Source organism: Bos javanicus, chromosome 19, assembly GCF_032452875.1.
Source record: "Bos javanicus breed banteng chromosome 19, ARS-OSU_banteng_1.0, whole genome shotgun sequence".
NCBI classification, from domain to species: domain Eukaryota; kingdom Metazoa; phylum Chordata; class Mammalia; order Artiodactyla; family Bovidae; genus Bos; species Bos javanicus.
In genome coordinates this window covers 682,760-700,968 of record NC_083886.1, presented here as the reverse complement: position 1 = coordinate 700,968, position 18,209 = coordinate 682,760, and the positions used below count along the sequence as shown (strand labels likewise).

The 18,209-nt window shown below is 37.5% G+C and overlaps 2 pseudogenes; both read left to right on the top strand.

The window, feature by feature from the left end:
* Window positions 1–2,485: 2,485 nt before the first annotated feature.
* LOC133231538 (olfactory receptor 5I1-like) lies at window positions 2,486–3,414 on the top strand (annotated as a pseudogene).
* A 2,893-nt stretch (window positions 3,415–6,307) lies between these two features.
* On the top strand, window positions 6,308–8,881 carry LOC133233027 (olfactory receptor 5W2-like; annotated as a pseudogene).
* The last annotated feature ends 9,328 nt before the right edge of the window (window positions 8,882–18,209 follow it).

Sequence of the window (18,209 nt, the reverse complement as noted above, 5' to 3'; positions counted from 1 at the left end):
CAGCCCCCCTCTCCTCATTCCGCAGGCACGGAAGGAGTTAGACCTTGTAATTCTGACTTGTCTTTTCCTCTCCTCGGCTGAGTTGACTGAAAATGAATATTAAGGTGCTTATTGTTCTTGAGAGAAGCATAAGAAGGCACAAAGCCTTCTGCAGCATTGTTCAGAAAATCACTCATAAAGTTAATCATTGACATTTGTTCAAGGACTTTTACATAAGAGTGTTCCAGGATGAGCACATAGACCATAGCTTGAGGCCATGGGAGGGATTGATATCTGAAGCCTATTTGTGAGGAGAATGTTTATGGCAAAGGAGTTTATTGAATTTAGGGCTTAGAAATAATTAAAATAGTTAGAAGTTAAAGATTTAAGGAATCTTGTAAAGTTAGCATATTTTACTATAGCTAATAGAAGTTAAGAATTTTTAGAAACACTATACCTAGAAGCTTTTTTAAGAGATAGTGAGCTCAGGATGTTACAGGCAAACAGGATTCAGGAAGATAAGTAGTAAACTGAGGGAAGGTAGCATGAGTTACTATGTAATCACAAATTAACTATAGGACACATTAGAAGAGGTAGATAATAGATAATAAGGCTGATTCCAAGAGAATCACTGAAGCAAACTCTGAAGAGCAACAATTATTTATGGAGATACTAAATCTAGGAGGGGGGGACTGAAAATGTCAAACTTCTGGCCTAATGTTTTTGTAAAAGTATAAAAGACAATCTTAAACTTGAAATAAAGAGGCAGTCTATAGAAAACTGAGAGGCTGTCTCATTTACTGACACCATCCATCTTTTCAGGTTGAATCCCTGGTTTCTGGAGTTGGACTCCAGAATTTAGTCTTTCTCATTGTATTATTTTCCTCTACTTCTTTGCATTGTTCATTTAAGAATGTCTTCTTATCTCTCCTTGTATTCTCTGGAACTCTGAATTCAGTTGGGTATATCTTTCCCTTTCACCTTGCTTTTCTTCTCTTCTTTCCTCAGCTATTGTAAAGCCTTCTCAGAGATCCATTTTTCCTTCTGCATTTCTTTTTCTTGGGGCTGGTTTTGGTCACCACATCCTGTATAGTATTATGAACATCCATCCATAGTTCTTCAGGCATTCTGTCTACCTGATCTAGTACCTTGAATCTAGTTATTACCTCCACTTTATAATCACAAGAGATTTGACATAGGCCATGCCTGAATGGCCCAGTGTTTTTCCCTACTTTTGTCAATTTAATCCTGAATTTTTCAATAAGGAGCTGATGACCTGTGTCAAAATCAACTTCAGATTTTGTTTTTCCTGACCACATAGAGCTTCTTTACTTTCTGCTGAAAGAAATCATAACCCATCTGATTTTGGTATTTTCCATCTGATTATGCCCATGTGTAGAGTTATCTCTTGTGTTGTTGGGAAAGAGTGTTTGCTGTGACCAGTGTGTTCTCTTGACAAAACTCTGTTAGTGTTTTCCATGCTTTATTTTGTTCTCCATTGCCAAACTTGCCTGTTATTCCAGATATCTCTTGACTTGCTAATTTTGTATTCCCATCCTCTATGCTAAAAAGGACATATTTTTCTGGTGTTTAGTTCTAGAAGGTGTTGTAGGTCTTCACAGAATAGGTCAACCTCAACTTCTTCAGCATTAGCTGTTGGGGCATAGACTTGAATTACTGTGATTTTCATTGTTTGCCTTGGAAAAGAACTGATCATTATGTCATTTTTGAGATTACACACAAGTACTGCACTTAGTACTCTTCCATTGCCTTGAGAATCCTATGAACAGTATGTGTGCTTAATAGAAGCCAAGAATTATAAAAATGCCAGAGAAAAGCAGTTAAGTACTTTAATCTCCTTTACTTAATATCTTGCCTGGATTTATGAAATTGCCATAGTCTTCCATGTTAGAAACCCACTCTCATCTGATATTAATTGACATTTGTTTTCATTTCATTAATATCTATTTTAGTTTCTCATTTTTTTTTTAAAGCTGATGTATTTCATTACATCACTGCAATCACCATGTCAAGAATATAACATACTACAATCTATTAAATACTGGACAGAAAGAGTAAACTGTTCTTTAGTTATCATTACAAGATGTTCTCTTTAAGTCAACATGTTCTTAATAATACATATTTTTTTCTTGATATCATCAGTTCATTCCTTACTCCATTATTCCTTTCATCCTCTTTACCAGCTATTGTATTATATTTGGGATACAGAAAAGTAAGAAAAACCAGATATGATCCATGCATGTCTGTCCAATGGAAGAACTCATCATTAATGAGATAAATAAAATGTAATTATCAACCATGAGATATAGCTGCTAAATTCTGAAATATATTTCTCAGAGTTTATATTTGAAAGGATGTTTGGGTTGAGGTTATTTAATTGGTTGTTTATTTAAGCAATAAAATAACATTATACCTATTTTTCTTTTTCCATTAATATAATATTTTAGAGTGTTAGAATTCTTATAAAAAGAAAACAGCACAGAATATGGACTTTATAGATGGAAACTATACCTTGGTAACAGAGTTTATTCTGTTAGGGTTTCCAACTCGTCTTGTTTCCCCTGCTTCTGACTTTTTACTCTATGATTTTAATGGGGAACATTGGATTGATGATGCTAATCAGGGTTGATCCGCATCTTCAAATGTCCATGCATTTTTTCCTTAGTAACCTATACTTTGTAGACATTTGTTATTCTTCCACCATTGTTCTCCAAATGCTTGTCAACTTCCTCTCTCAGAATAAGTCCATTTCCTGTCATGGCTGTGCACTGCAGTTTTATTTTGCCTGTACTTTCGCAGATACCGAATCCTTTATCTTGGCTGCCATGACATATGATCTCTATGTCGCCATCTGTAACCCTTTACTGTACACGACTGTGATGTCTCGGGGCATCTGCGTATGGTTGATCGTCTTGTCATACTTTGGAGGCAATATGAGTTCCCTGGTGCACACATCCTTTGCGTTTATTCTGAAATACTGTGATAAAAATGTCATTAATCATTTTTTGTGTGTGTGACCTCCCTCCCTTGCTTAAGTTATTGTGCACAGACACATCACTTAATGAGTGGCTCTTCTCCACATATGGCAGCTCAGTGGAAATTATCTGCTTCATCGTCATCATCATCTACTTTTATATTCTCCTCTCAGTCTTAAAGATCCGTTCTTCCAACGGGAGGAAGAAGACCTTCTCTACCTGTGCTTCTCACTTGACATCCGTGGCCATCTACCAGGGAACTCTGCTCTTCATTTACTCATGACCCAGCTACTTGTATTCTCCCAACACTGATAAAATCATCTCAGTGTTCTACACCATCATCATCCCAGTGTTGCATCCCTTGATTTGTAGTTTGAGAAACAAAGACATAAAAGACACTACTAAAAAACTCTTAAAACCAAAGATAAATTCCTCCTGAGATATAAAGTTCCAGGATTCATTACAAACTCCAGTTGTGTGTATACTCAGTTGTGTCCAACTCTTTGGAACACCATGGACTATAGCCTGTTAGGCTCTTTTGCCTGTGGAATTATCCAGGAAACAATACTGGAATGGGTTGCCATATCCTCCTCCAGGGGATCTTTCCCACACAGGGATCAAACCTGCATCTCTTGTTTCCTGCATTGACAATCAGATTCTTTACCCCTGCAATACCTGGGACAAAGTGTAGCTAAGAACCTGCCAACAACCTTGCCAGCACATACACAACTTCTCACACAAGCATTTTATCAAACACTTAAACACATTTCATAGCCCCAAGATAAAGTAAACATTTAAAAGATTCAAAACTGCTGCAATGTTATATTTGAATAACTTTCCAACTATTCACTTCACTTCAGTCACTCAGTCATGTCCAACTCTTTGAAATCCTGTGGACTGCAGAACATCAAGTTTCCCTGTCCATCACCAACTCCTGGAGCTTGTTCAAACTCATGTCCATCGAGCTGGTGATGACAACCAACCATCTCATCTATTGTCCCCTTCTCCACCTGCCTTCAATCTTTCCTGGCATCAAGGTCTTTTCCATTGAGTCAGTTCTTCATCTCAGGTGGCCAAAGTATTGGAGCTTCAGCTTCAGCATTAGTCCTTCCAATAAATATTACTTTAGGATTGACTTATTTTAGCCTCTTGCAGGCCAAGGGATTCTCAGAAGTCTTCTCCAACACGACAGTTCAGAATCATCCATTATTTTGGCACTCAGATTTCTTTATGGTCCGACTTTCACATCCATACATGACTACTGGAAAAACCATAGCTTTGACTAGACAGACCTTTGTTGGTAAAGTAATGGCTCTGCTTTTTAACACTCTCTCTGGGTTTGTCATAACTTTTCTTCCAAGGTGCAAGAAAGTGTCTTTTAATTTCATGGCTGCAGTCACCATCTGCAGTGACTTTGGAGCCCAAGAAAATTAAGTCTGTCACTTCCAACCATTAGGAGCTGGGAGTTAATGCTAGAACAGATTGTAATAGGTTGTCTTAAAAGATATAGTAAGAACCTCAGATATTGTGTCTGTGTGTGTTTTCATGTGTAGAATATCTCATTAACAAGATTACAATTACAAAATTACTGGATTAGTGAGGAAGTCAGATTCCTTTGGTTTCTGTACTATATCTTGTACCCAACTAGTCAATTTCACTTTGATCAATTACTTAATTTTTCTGTCTCAATTGTCTCACCTGTAAAGTGAGAAGAGTATAGTACCTACATCAATGACTGTTACATGTTTGACTAAAGGCTGAGAATCATGCCTGAACCATGTTAAACACTTGAAAGATCTTAAATACATATATTTATTTAATCAATTAAAATACATATAGTGCAACGAGATGGTGTGATGAAGGGATGCAAAGAAAGGAATAATACAAAATCAAATACCTTTTTTTAAAGTGCTGCCCAATAACAAGTCAAGAGCCTTCTATACCCAAGTTAATCCAAATTAATTTGAAAACTTTTTCTAAGTAGCAGCTTGCAGACTAAAGGTTAATTACTAGAAAATCATTTGTTTTCCTACCTATCTTTTATTTTTATGCATGGAAGTGTTACTGAAAATGTGGAACATCCTTCTCTGTTATCTCAGAAACACAATTAGCTACTGAGTGTATAATCTGCGTCTTCAAAGTCTGGTCAACTGACATGACATTGCAAAGCACCACAGAGAACATGCACTTGAAACCTGAACATAAAGGACATATATAATTGCAAAATGTATTTCCATAATTGATGTTTTTGCTGTTTATTATTATTTTCATCATTCAGTTCATTTCAGTTCAGTCGCTCTGTCATGTCCGACTCTTTGAGACCCCAAGGGCTGCAGCATGCCAGGCCTCCCTGTCTATTACCAACTCCCAGAGTTTACTCAAACTCATGGCCATTGAGTCGGTGATGACATCCAACTATCCCATCCTCTATAGTCCCCTTCTCCTCCAACCTTCAATATTTCCCAGCATCAGGGTCTTTTCCAATGAGTCAGGTCTTTGAATCAGGTGGCCAAAATATTGGATTTTCATCATTATTTTTTTATTATACAATTATTTAATTGTCATTTGTATATCTATTTGGTGAGGTATTCGTTCAAATCATGTCCTCATTTTAATTGGGTTGTCTTTTTATTATTTATAAGTATTTTTGTATATTCTGGCTACAAACTTCTTGTTACATATCTGTTTTGCAAATATTTTCTTCAGTTAATGTATAAATCTAACATCTATCTATGTTACATAATGATCAGATCAGTCACTCAGTCGTGTCCGACTCTTTGCGACCCCATGAATCGCAGCATGCCAGGCCTCCCTGTCCATCACCAACTCCTGGAGTTCACTCAAACTCATGTCCATCGAGTCAGTGATGCCATCCAGCCATCTCATCCTCTGTCGTCCCCTTCTCCTCTTGCCCCCAATCCCTCCCAGCATCAGAGTGTTTTCCAATGAGTCAACTCTTCACATCAGGTGGCCAAAGTACTGGAGTTTTAGCTTTAGCATCATTACTTCCAAAGAAATCCCAGGGCTGATCTCCTTCAGAAAGGACTGGTTGGATCTCCTTGCAGTCCAAGGGACTCTCAAGAGTCTTCTCCAACACCACAGTTCAAAAGCACCAATTCTTCAGTGCTCAGCCTTCTTCACAGTCCAACTCTCACATCCATACATGACCACAGGAAAATCATAGCCTTAAAATGATTTCATAAAATTATGTAACAGGAATAATTAATAATCAATGAAACATTATCCCCTTTGCTTATATTCTATTCATACTGCTTCAGTTTTCTTTTGCTATATAACCACTGTCTCAAAATGGCAAGGTTTAAATAACTGGGATGAATTCTGTTATTCTTCATTTTGACTATGGTCAGATGGTATCATACCATATAGCATCCCATGGACAGAGGAGCCTGGTGGGTACAGTCCAGGGGGGTCTCAAAACAACAGCTGCTGCTGCTGCTGCTAAGTCACTTCAGTCGTGTCCAACTCTGTGCGACCCAATAGATGGCAGCCCACCAGGCTCCCCTGTCCCTGGGATTCTCCAGGCAAGAACACTGGAGTCAGTTGCCATTTCCTTCTCCAATGCATGAAAGTGAAAAGTAAAAGGGAAGTTGCTCAGTCATGTCCAACTCTTCACGACCCCATGGACTGCAGCCTACCAGGCTCCTCTGTCCATGAGATTTTCCAGACAAGAGTATTGGAGTGGGGTGCCATTGCCTTCTCCACAAAACAACAGTTACCAAGGATAAATAGTAGTTTAAGGGTTCTTCCTGTTTTATTTCAAAAGTAGTTGTCGTTTCATCTTATAAATAACAACCTGTGAATAAACTGAACTTCATGTGAACAATATGTCATATTTTTTAGGTCCAAAAAATATACACATCACTCACATTCCAATTTTTACATATTAACCAAGATACATACACATGCAAACACATGACAAACATATAAACCCATGCAAACACAATGTAGATAAGCCTATATATTTCAGCAATATTCCACAGCAATTCACCCCAAGATGATCATGGACCTATTTGCCAAGAAAAATTTAAGTCTCTTCTCTCTCTGGCTGTTGTGGTGCAATTGTTGGTCTTCTGTATCCTTGATGATTCTGAGTGTCTCATGCTGGCAGTGTTGACTATGATCAGTACAAGGCCATCAGCGGCCCCTTGTTCTATGTGGTCAGCATGTCCATCAGGGTGTGCTTTCTGCTCATAGCTGGGGTTTACCTAGTGGGAATGGCAGATGCTCTAATGCACATAGCATTAACATCCTGCTTATGTTTCTGTGGGTCAAATGTGATTAACCATTCCTTCTGTGACTCACCTCCACTTTTCCTCCTTTCCTGCTCTGGCATACAGATCAATGAATTAGTGACATTAACCAATTTTAGCTACACTGAGATGTTTACTGTTTCAAGAGTACTTGTCTCTTACTGTTACATCATCCTAGCAATTTTGAAGATCCATTCTGTTGAGGGAAGGTTCAAAGCTTTCTACACCTGTATCTCCCACCTAACTCCTGTGGCAATTTTCCAGGAAACTGTACTTTTCATGTATTCCAGTCCAAGTCCATCCTATTCTCTGGATAAAGACAAGATGACCTCATTTTTTTTACACAATTAATCTCTTGTGATTTCTATGTTAAACCCTCTGATAAATAGCCTAGAAAATAGAGATGTGGAACAGTCCCTGAAAAAAACTGAAAAATTAAAGGTGGTTTTAAAATATGTATATTATACATACACAGAAAAAGACACTAGATACATAGATTTGTTGCTTTTTCAAAATTTTATTCATGACTGAAGAAAAACAAGTTTGCCTCAAGTACTTGTTAGTAAATGAATGTATGTTATAAAGTCCAATCTTCCAAAATATTATAGTCCAAGACATTGCCTGCTTCATTATGTGTCAAAAATTATAATATATATGATATCTCCTCTTTGCCAAAATCTTTCCAGAGTTCATTTATTTATTTATTTTTATTTTCTAAATTTTATGGTTCATTCTTTCACTCAAAAAAATTTTTTTTAATATTACACTAGATTTTCTGTTTGTTTGTTGAGATATATTTAAGCATTTAGGTCTTTTACATTATATTGTTCATATTGTACTTTCTAGACTAATTAATATAAGCTAAAGCAATGTGGGTGCTCAGTTGATAAGCCGTGTCTGGCTCTTTGCAACACCATGTAAGAAGGAGCAGGACCCTGTGGTCCTTGTCCTCCCCTCTCCCCATGTTCTCTGCCTGCCTTTTTTTTCTTTTTCCTGTGGAAAACTTTAGTCAAGACTAAGTTTAATCAGAGATGTGAGAAATGTGGAAACAAAGGAAAATAATCAAAGGAGAAGAAATAATAATGTAATTATTAGGCATAGTCAAGGATCTTAGTTCTTTCTTAATGGCCATAGATAATATTCTGAGCCATATACTGTGAGCTGTCTTAAAGACACTAAATCCCCAGGCAGAGAAGGTAACAACATGATGACCGACAGTACCCCAGACATGAGCTGCCATAATTCCAAGAATTGACCACAAAGAATTGGCAACAACTGACCCTGGAACTGAAGATTAATTGTACCTAAAAACAACCAAGGTGATGTTGGTCAGGCCACCGCTGACCAATTTGAAGATGACTGTCATAACTGACTGTGCTATTTCTATGTGTTGCTCTCTCTTTCTGTCTATGAAACTCTTGGCCCACTGGTTGTCCATGGAGGGGAAGTCTGCCTTTGAACTGATGTCCAGCACACTCTATGCCCAACACCACACCCCAGTCGCTGGCGTCTGAAATAAAGCAAATTTTCCTTTCCACCAGCATAACCTGTTTATTCTGTTTTGAGCAGCAAACAGCTGGAATCCCAAGACTCTTTGGTAACAGACAGACCCTTCAGGCTCTTCTGTCAGTGTGATTTTCCAGCCAAGAAAACTGGAGTGGGTTGCCATTTCCTCTTCCAGGATATCTTCCTGTCCAAGGGATCAAAACTGCATTTTCTGCATATCCTGTATTGGCTCCCATATAAGGAAATGGCAACCCATTCCAATATACTTGCTTGGTGGGCTACAGCCCATAGGGTTGCAAAGATTTGAACATGACTGAGGGACTGAACAACCTGCATTGGCCAGAATACTTTACCACTGAGACACCTGAGAAGCCCCAAGCTAAGAGCTAATCAGTTCAGTTCAGTTCAGTCACTCATTAGTGTCCGACTCTTTTGACCCCACGAATCGCAGCATGCCAGGCCTCCCTGTCCATCACAAACTCCCTGAGTTCACCCACTTTCATGTGCATCAAGTCAGTGATGACATCCAGCCATCTCATCCTCTGTCGTCCCCTTCTCCTCCTGCCCACAATCCCTCCCAGCATCAAGGTCTTTTCCAATGAGTCAACTCTTCACATGAGGTGGCCAAACTATTGGAGTTTCAGGCTCAGCATCATCAGTTCAGTTCAGTTCAGTCGCTCAGTCGTGTCCAACTCTTTGCGACCCCATGAATCGCAGCACTCCAGGCCTCCCTGTCCATCACCAACTCCCAGAGTTCACACAGACTCACGTCCATCGAGTCAGTAATGCCATCCAGCCATCTCATCCTCTGTCGTCCCCTTCTCCTCCTACCCCAAATTACTCCGAGCATCAGAGTCTTTTCCAATGAGTCAACTCTTCACATGAGGTGGCCAAACTACTGGAGTTTCAGCTTTAGCATCATTCCTTCCAAAGAAATCCCAGGGCTGATCTCCTTCAGAAAGGACAGGTTGTATCTTCTTGCAGTCCAAGGGACTCTCAAGAGTCTTCTCCAACACCACAGTTCAAAAGCATCAATTCTTCAGGGCTCAGCCTTCTCCACAGTCCAACTCTCACATCCATACATGACCACTGCAAAAACCATAGCCTTGACTAGATGAACATTTGTTGGCAAAGTAATGTCTCTGCTTTTGAATATGCTATCCAAGTTGGTCAAAACTTTCCTTCCAAGGAGTGTCTTTTAATTTCATGGCTGCAGTCACCATCTGCAGTGATTTTGGAGCCCCCCAAAATAACATCTGACACTGTTTCCATTGTTTCCCCCATCTATTTCCCATGAAGTGATGGGACCAGATGCCATGATCTTCATTTTCTGAATGTTGAGCCTTAAACCAACTTTTTCACTCTCCACTTTCACTTTCATTAAGAGGCTTTTTAGTTTCTCTTCACTTTCTGCCATTATGGTAGTGTCATCTGCATATCTGAGGTTATTGATATTTCTCCCCAAAATCTTGATTCCAGTTTGTGTTTCTTCCAGTCCAGCTTTTCTCATGATGTATTCTGCATAGAAGTTAAATAAACAGGGTGACAATATACAGCCTTGACATACTCCTTTTCCTATTTGGAACCAGTCTGTTGTTCCATGTCCAGTTCTAACTGTTGCTTCCTGACCTGAATACAAATTTCTCAAGAGGCAGATCAGGTGGTCTGGTATTCCCATCTCTTTCAGAACTGTCCACAATTTATTGTGATCCACACAGTCAAAGGCTTTGGCATAGTCAATAAAGCAGAAATAGATGTTTTTCTGGGACGCTCTTGCTTTTTCCATGATCCAGCAGATGTTGACAATTTGATCTCTTGTTCCTCTGCCTTTTCTAAAACCAGCTTGAACATCAGGAAGTTCACGGTTCACATATTGCTGAAGCCTGGCTTGGAGAATTTTGAGCATTACTTTACTAGCGTATGAGATGAGTGCAATTGTGTGGTAGTTTGAGCATTCTTTGGCACTGTCTTTCTTTGGGATTGGAATGAAAACTGCCCTTTTCCAGTCCTGTGGCCACTGCTGAGTTTTCCAAATTTGCTGGCATATTGAGTGCAACACTTTCTCAGCATCATCTTTCAGGATTTGAAATAGCTCAAGTGGAATTCCATCACCTCCACTAGCTTTGTTCATAGTGATGCTTTCTAAGGCCCACTTGACTTCACATTCCAGGATGTCTGGCTGTAGGTCAATGATCACACCATCGTGATTATCTGGGTCATGAAGATCTTTTTTGTACAGTTCTTCTGTGTATTCTTGCCATCTTTTCTTAGTATCTTCTGCTTCTGTTAGGTCCATACCATTTCTGTCCCTTATCGAGCCCATCTTTGCATGAAATGTTCCCTTTGGTATATTTGATTTTCTTGAAGAGTTCTCTAGTCTTTCCCATTCTGGTGTTTTCCTCTATTTCTTTGCATTGATTGCTGAAGAAGGCTTTCTTATCTCTTCTTGCTATTCTTTGGAACTTTGCATTCAGATGTTTATATCTTTCCTTTTCTCCTTTGCTTTTCACTTTTCTTCTTTTCACAGCTCTTTTTAAGGCCTCCCCAGACGGCCATTTTGCTTTTTTGCATTTCTCAGCATCATAGTAAGCATCAATTAACTAATTAACTCTGGATAGATATATTAATCTCAGATTTAAAAAATATTTCAAATTGAGAGATTTAGAGTTAATAATCAGTGGGTTTTGCAATTTTAGTCAGTTATTCATGTGGACAAGTCCATATATTTTATAAGTAAAGAATTATGTTTTCCAGAACATGGAAAAATTCTGAGGACAGTATGTGAATTGGAATGTCAGAGAAAGATAAGCTGTTTATGATCTCACACATATATTGAACCTAAAAAGATCAAACCTTCTCAAAATCGATTGATGGTCTCCAGGATATTGAATGTAGAGTTAGTAGGAGATGTTGGGTCAAACTATACAAACTTTCTGATATTCAATGAACAAGTTCTTGGATTTCAATGCAGAAGGTCACTCTATTTAACAATAGTATGTCAAGTAAACTTGACATTTGTCAATACAGTAAGATCTGTTCTCATTATAAAAAAACTAAAAATGGTAACCATGTGATGTGATAAACATGTTAATTAATCCTATTCTGGTAATCATGAAGTGAAGTGAAAGTAGCTCAGTCACATCCAACTCTTTGCGACCCCATGGACTTCTCCATGGAATTCTCCAGGCCAGAATACTGGAGTGAGTAGCCTTTCCCTTCTCCAGGGGATTTTCCCAATCCAGGGATTGAACCCAGGTCTCCCACATTGCAGGTGGACTCTTTACTAGCTGAGCCACAAGGGAAGCCCAAGAAGGCTGGAGTGGGTATCCTATCCCTTCTCCAGAGGACCTTTCCGATCCAGGAATCAAACCAGGGTCTCTAACATTGCAGGAGGATTCTTTAACAATAGAGGGAAGCCCAATCTTTTCACAATGCATGCATACATCAGCTTATCATCTTTATACCTATACACAATCTTTTTCAATTTTATCTAATTAAAGGTGGAAAGAAAGAGGAGATTCCTTAAAAAACTAGAAATAGAACTGCCATATGACCCAGCAATCCCACTGCTGAGCATACACACTGAGGAAACCAGAATTGAAAGAGACATGTCTACCCCAATGTTCATTGCAGCACTGTTTATAATAGCCAGGACATGGAAGCAACCTAGATGTCCATCAGCAGATGAATGGATAAGAAAGCTGTGGTACATATACACAATGGAATATTACTCAGCCATTAAAAAGAATACATTTGAATCAGTTCTAATGAGGTGGATGAAACTGGAGCCGATTATACAGAGTGAAGTAAGCTAGAAAGAAAAACACCAATACAGTATACTAATGCATATATATGGAATTTATAAAGATGGTAATGATAACCCTGTATGCAAGACAGCAAAAAAGACACAGATGTATAGAACAGTCTTTTGGACTGTGGGAGAGGGAAAGGGTGGGATGATTTGGGAGAATGGCATTGAAACATGTATAATATCATACAAGAAACGAATCACCAGTCCAGGTTCGATGCAGGATACAGGATGCCTGAGGCTGGTGCACTGGGATGGCCCAGAGCGATGGTATGGGGAGGGAGATGGGAGGCGGGGTTCAGGATTGGGAACACATTTACACCCGTGGCGGATTCATGTTGATGTATGGCAAAACCAATACAATATTGTAGAGTAATTAGCCTCTAAATAAAATAAATAAATTTAAATTTAAAAAAAAAATGAAGAAACGCCCTCCCCTCGAGAGGACTGGAAGCAACTTTTATGTTCCTATTGTGTCTTTTATATTGCTATTTTCATTATTACAGTATTGTATTTAATTATTTATCAGTCAGTCTTCCCCTTGACTGAAAACTTTTTGAAGGAAGAATTGCCTTTCATTTTTGTAGCCTTGGGTTCCTAGTACTGTTAGACATTATTCATAAGTGAAAGAACAAATAAATAAAATTTCACTAAGATTTAAAAAAAAAAAAAAAGAGGAAAATAAGTCTGGAAGGTGAAGAGACAAAGAGCAATGGAAAGGGCACTGGTAAATTACATCATTTTACTTTCATTTTCAAATATTAACCATTCTGTCACTTCCTCCAAGATAATCTCCTACTCTTCTCCCCATTCTCAGCCCTGGTTGAGTGAAAAACAAAAAACAAAAAAACTGCCCACTCTTTCTTTTTGCCCTTTGGGTTTGCAAACAGCCATGTATTTAAATCATTATTTAATATCACCTGATTTGTGAGCATTCTTTGTCAAAGTACTGAGCATTCCATAACTTTTCATCAAAGCTCTCTGCATCTGAGAAACAATAGGGAATATTTGGTAAAATATGATAAACTAAAAATGCCAAGTGACGTTTTTTCACTGATAATCATATCTCTGTAACACAAAAAAACAAAGAGTATGGCATTTACCCAATGTGTGTGTATGTCTATGTGTAATACAACACACAAAATATGCAATATTTATACAATATAATGCAACATATGCCACTGGTGCCACTTGTACTTAGTTTCTCGGTTGTGTTTGACTTTGTGTGATCTCATAGACTGTGGCCCCCCATGCTTATCTGTCCATGGGAGTCTCCCTCCAAACAAGAATAGTGGCTTGGGTTGCCATGCCCTCCTCCAGTGTTTCTTCCTACAGATTTTTTCATTTCTTGTTACTGAGGAACACATTTTCTCTTTAAAGCATCTTTCAATTAAGAACTACATTTTTAAGTAAAACAGAAATCCTATTGGGAGATATTTTACATTATCCAACTGATAATAATATTGTGGTTTCCCAAACTCCAGTTTACATTGCTGGGTGGGTGTAGGTTTAAGGGAAGTTTGTCTATAGGGTCTTGAGAAGCAGAAGTGTTAAAAAGCTAAAAGTGGGCTTCATTTGAATAAAATTTAACCCGAAGAGTTTTTGAAGTAAAAAAAAAAAAAAAAAAAAACTTTAGAAGAATTAATTTAGAAAGTGATGACCAATGACAATGCTACCTGCTCCTAGTCTGTATCAGATACTTAAATAATGATTGAGAAATTCCTTTGTAACACCAATGCATCCTTGTGTCAGGTTCTTGACTTTAACTGGTAGAATATTATTAGCAATTAGCTGTGAGGTTAATTGGCAGGATCTCCTGGAGTAGGAAATGGAAACCCACTGCACTGTTCTTGCCTAGAGAATCCCATGGACAGAGGAGTCCAGCAGGCTATGGCCATAGGGTTGCAGAGTTGGATACAGCTGAAGCAACTTAGCCCACACAGACATGAGGTTGTGTTAATCATGCCAAGAATGATGGTGATGTATAAAAAAGCATCAAAAATTGAACCTAGAATCATTTCCCCAAAGTTAAAAATGTGCTAGCTACATGAATTTTATTAATAGCTTGATCTGTTGCCTGGTTTTGAAAAAAAATAATAAATTAGAATCAAACAAGAAACAAACAAAAATAAACAAATAGAAAAGCAAACTAAATAAATAAGAAAATGTGCACCCCTGTGAAATCCTGAATTAGGATTCAAATGAAGTAGGAAATTAGGTATGAATAGCATTTTTAATTTTATCTTATTTAAAAGATATTGTCACCTTCTTTTCATTTTCTTAATAAGTAAGGATGCTGAGAAAATTTTTGCACATCAACTTGCTGCTTATACATTTTCTTGCTGAGAGTGTCTGTTCAATTCCCTTGCCAGTTGGTACAAAGCTTTTTACTTTATTATAATGAATGAGAACTCTTTATGTATTTTGGAAACAAGTACTGTCATACATATAAATATATGGCTTTCAAATCTTTTCTTCATTTTCTTGTTATATATGGGCTTTCTTGGTGGCTCAGATGGTAAAGAATCTGCTTGAAATTCAGGAGACCCAGATGGTACAGTAAAAATAACCACTCCTAATACAGTTTTTTTCTGATTATATTTATACACACCATTCTAGTTATTTCTTGATACATAAATAGCATTTCATAACTTAAAACAATAATCACTGGCTCATTATTTCCTTCCTTCTTGTGTTGACTGAGGTCACATGAAGTTCTTAGTGGAAAGAAGTTCTATAAGGTCAGTCACATCTGGCACAGGATGAGAATGTCTAAAGGAGGGACTTGATTCTCCCCTTCCCCCTCCAGGTATCTCAGAACCTGTCACAAGTTATATGCAGAACGTTAGTTCGACTTCCTACATAGCATCTCATGACTTTCATACACTGTCTTCTTACAGGCTAGACTCAGAATTGACTTATAATATTTCTGTTAACTTCTGTTGGTCAAACACAAAAAAGTGTGGTAAAAATTAAAAGGGAGGATAAACAGGCAAAGTATCTTTGAAGAAAATGTGTAAATAGTGTACAGTACTTTTAAATTTTCCCCAACTAGTATTTGCCTATTGTAGAACTTTGTAAGTTCTAATTCCAGATTTATTTATCAATAGCTTTTGTTATTGCAATTAAATATGTGAGAATATGTACAGTCTCTTCCCTTTTGAATTTTAATCATTTAAAAAAATGTTATACAATTTAAAAAGTTAACTTCAATTTATAATTATTACAAAATAATGGCTATATTCTCCATGAAGTAAAATACATCCTCAAGTTTATTTTGGATCCAATAGTTTCACCTCCCTCTCCCCTCACCCAATCTTGTCCCTTACTACCTCCCCACTGGTAACCACCAGTGTGTCTTCTTTATCTGTGAGTTTGCTTCTTTTATGTTATTCACTGATTTGTGATACTTTTTATATCCCAAATATAAGCAGTACCACACAGTATGTATTTTTCTCTGTCTGTTTTATTTCACTTAGCAGAATACCATCCAAGTCTACCCATGTCATAGAAATGGCAAAAATTCCTTTTATATGGCTAAGTACTATTCTATTGTACATATATACCACATCCTCTTTATCTACTCATTTGTTTACAGACACAACACTTAGGTTGATTTCACGTCTTGGCAATTGTGAATAATGATGCTATGAACACTGGTGTATGTGTGTGTGTGTTTAGTATTTTTGCTATTGTTTGTTTTCTTGTTTTTGTATACATATCAAAAGTGGAATTTCTGGGTCATATAATAGTTCTATTTTTATCTCTTGGAGAAACCTCTTTACTGTTTCCACAGTAACATGTGTGCAGTCTCTTTATTTTTCTTGAAATGTACTTAAAAAAAAAAAAAACTGAATGAAACAGTGTTTGAACAGCACATATATAGAAGGGAAAGTGCCAGGCATTTCAATCATTTGATTTGCTTTAAAAGGAGGATTAGTTCTAGGATCTTGGGAAGTAGCACAATCACACCAAATACCAAGATAATATAGATGAAAGCTTAAAGAGTGTGGAGAACTGCATTGTTGTCTATCAGGGATGATTTGGGGAGAACATAAAACTGAAGCTTCAGATATTTCTCAATTTTTCCTGTAAATAATGTTGATAGTAGCAAACACATTAGTTTAAGAAATAAAATTAAAGTTCAGATTTAGAAAAATTGACATCCATGTAAAAATTTTAAGCAAGTCATTTTTTTACACATATGAGCTATATCAGCAGAAAAATCCTTAAAGCATATATATTCCTTTCCTTTGTACATCATTATCCACTTCAATAGCCAGAAATACTAAACAATAAATATTTAGAAAGCACTACATTTTTGAATCCTTGTACCAGAAAGTTTAGAAGGAAAAAAAATATATTTTTTCATGAGTTTTTAATTGCAATGGAAACATTTTATATGAACATAATTCAGAAATGAGTGAATTATTTTGGAGATGTAAGAGAGTCACAGAGTCAGTGAAATGTCCCTGAATGACATGCAGTTGGAGGATGGGAATAAATTTATGTTTGATGATGAAGTCTGCCTTGAAAAATATCACTGACCAGACTGTTAATAGCATCATTAGTCATAATAGATTGAGTTTTTACTGTTGTTTTGTTGCTGTCATGTTCAACTCTTTGCAACCCCATGGACTTTAACCTTCCAGGCTCCTCTGTTCATGGAATTTCCCAAACAAAAATACTGGAATGTGTTGCCATTTCCTTCTCCAGGACATCTTCCTGACCCAGGGATTGAACCCATATCTCCTGCATGGCAGGCTGATTTTTCACTACTGGACTACCAGGAAAGCCCAAATAGAAAACAACACAATGATCATTCATCTAAAGAATGGATCAATAAAACGTGTTCAGTTCAGTCAGTCGGTTCAGTCACTCAGTCGTGTCTGACTCTTTGCGACCCCATGAACTGCAGCACCTGTCCATCACCAACTCCTGGAGCTTACTTAAAATCATGACCATTGAGTCAGTGATGCCATCCAACCATCTCATCCTCTGTCATCTCCTTCTCCATCCATCTTCAATCTTTCCCAGCATCAGGGTCTTTTCAAAAGAGTCAGCTGTTCACATCAGGTGGCCAAAGTATTGGAGTTTCAGCTTCGGCATCAGTCCTTCCAATGAATATTCAGAGTTGATTTCCTTTAGGATGGACTGGTTGTATCTTCTTGCAGTCCAAGAGACTCTCAAGAGTCTTCTCCAACACCACAGTTCAAAAGCATCAATCCTTCAGTGCTCAGCCTTCTTTATAGTCCAAGTCTCACATCCATACATGACTACTGGAAAACCATAGCTTTGACTAGATGGACTTTTGTTGGCAAAATAATGTTTCTGCATTTTATTTTTATTTTTTTGTCTTTTTATTTATTTATTTATTTATGATTTTGTTTGAAAATATTTATTATATAACAAAACATAGATATTCTGGAAAACAATCAGATGAATGCACTTGAAAAGTTTTTTTTTTTTTTTAAAGTCTCTCACTGTTTCCATTGTTTCCCCATCTATTTGCCACAAAGTGGTGGGACTGCATGCCATGATCTTAGTTTTTTGAATGTTGTTTTTTTTTTTTTTTTTTGCTTGGGGCTGGTGCACTGGGACGACCCAGAGGGATGGTGTGGGGAGGGAGGAGGGAGGAGGGTTCAGGAT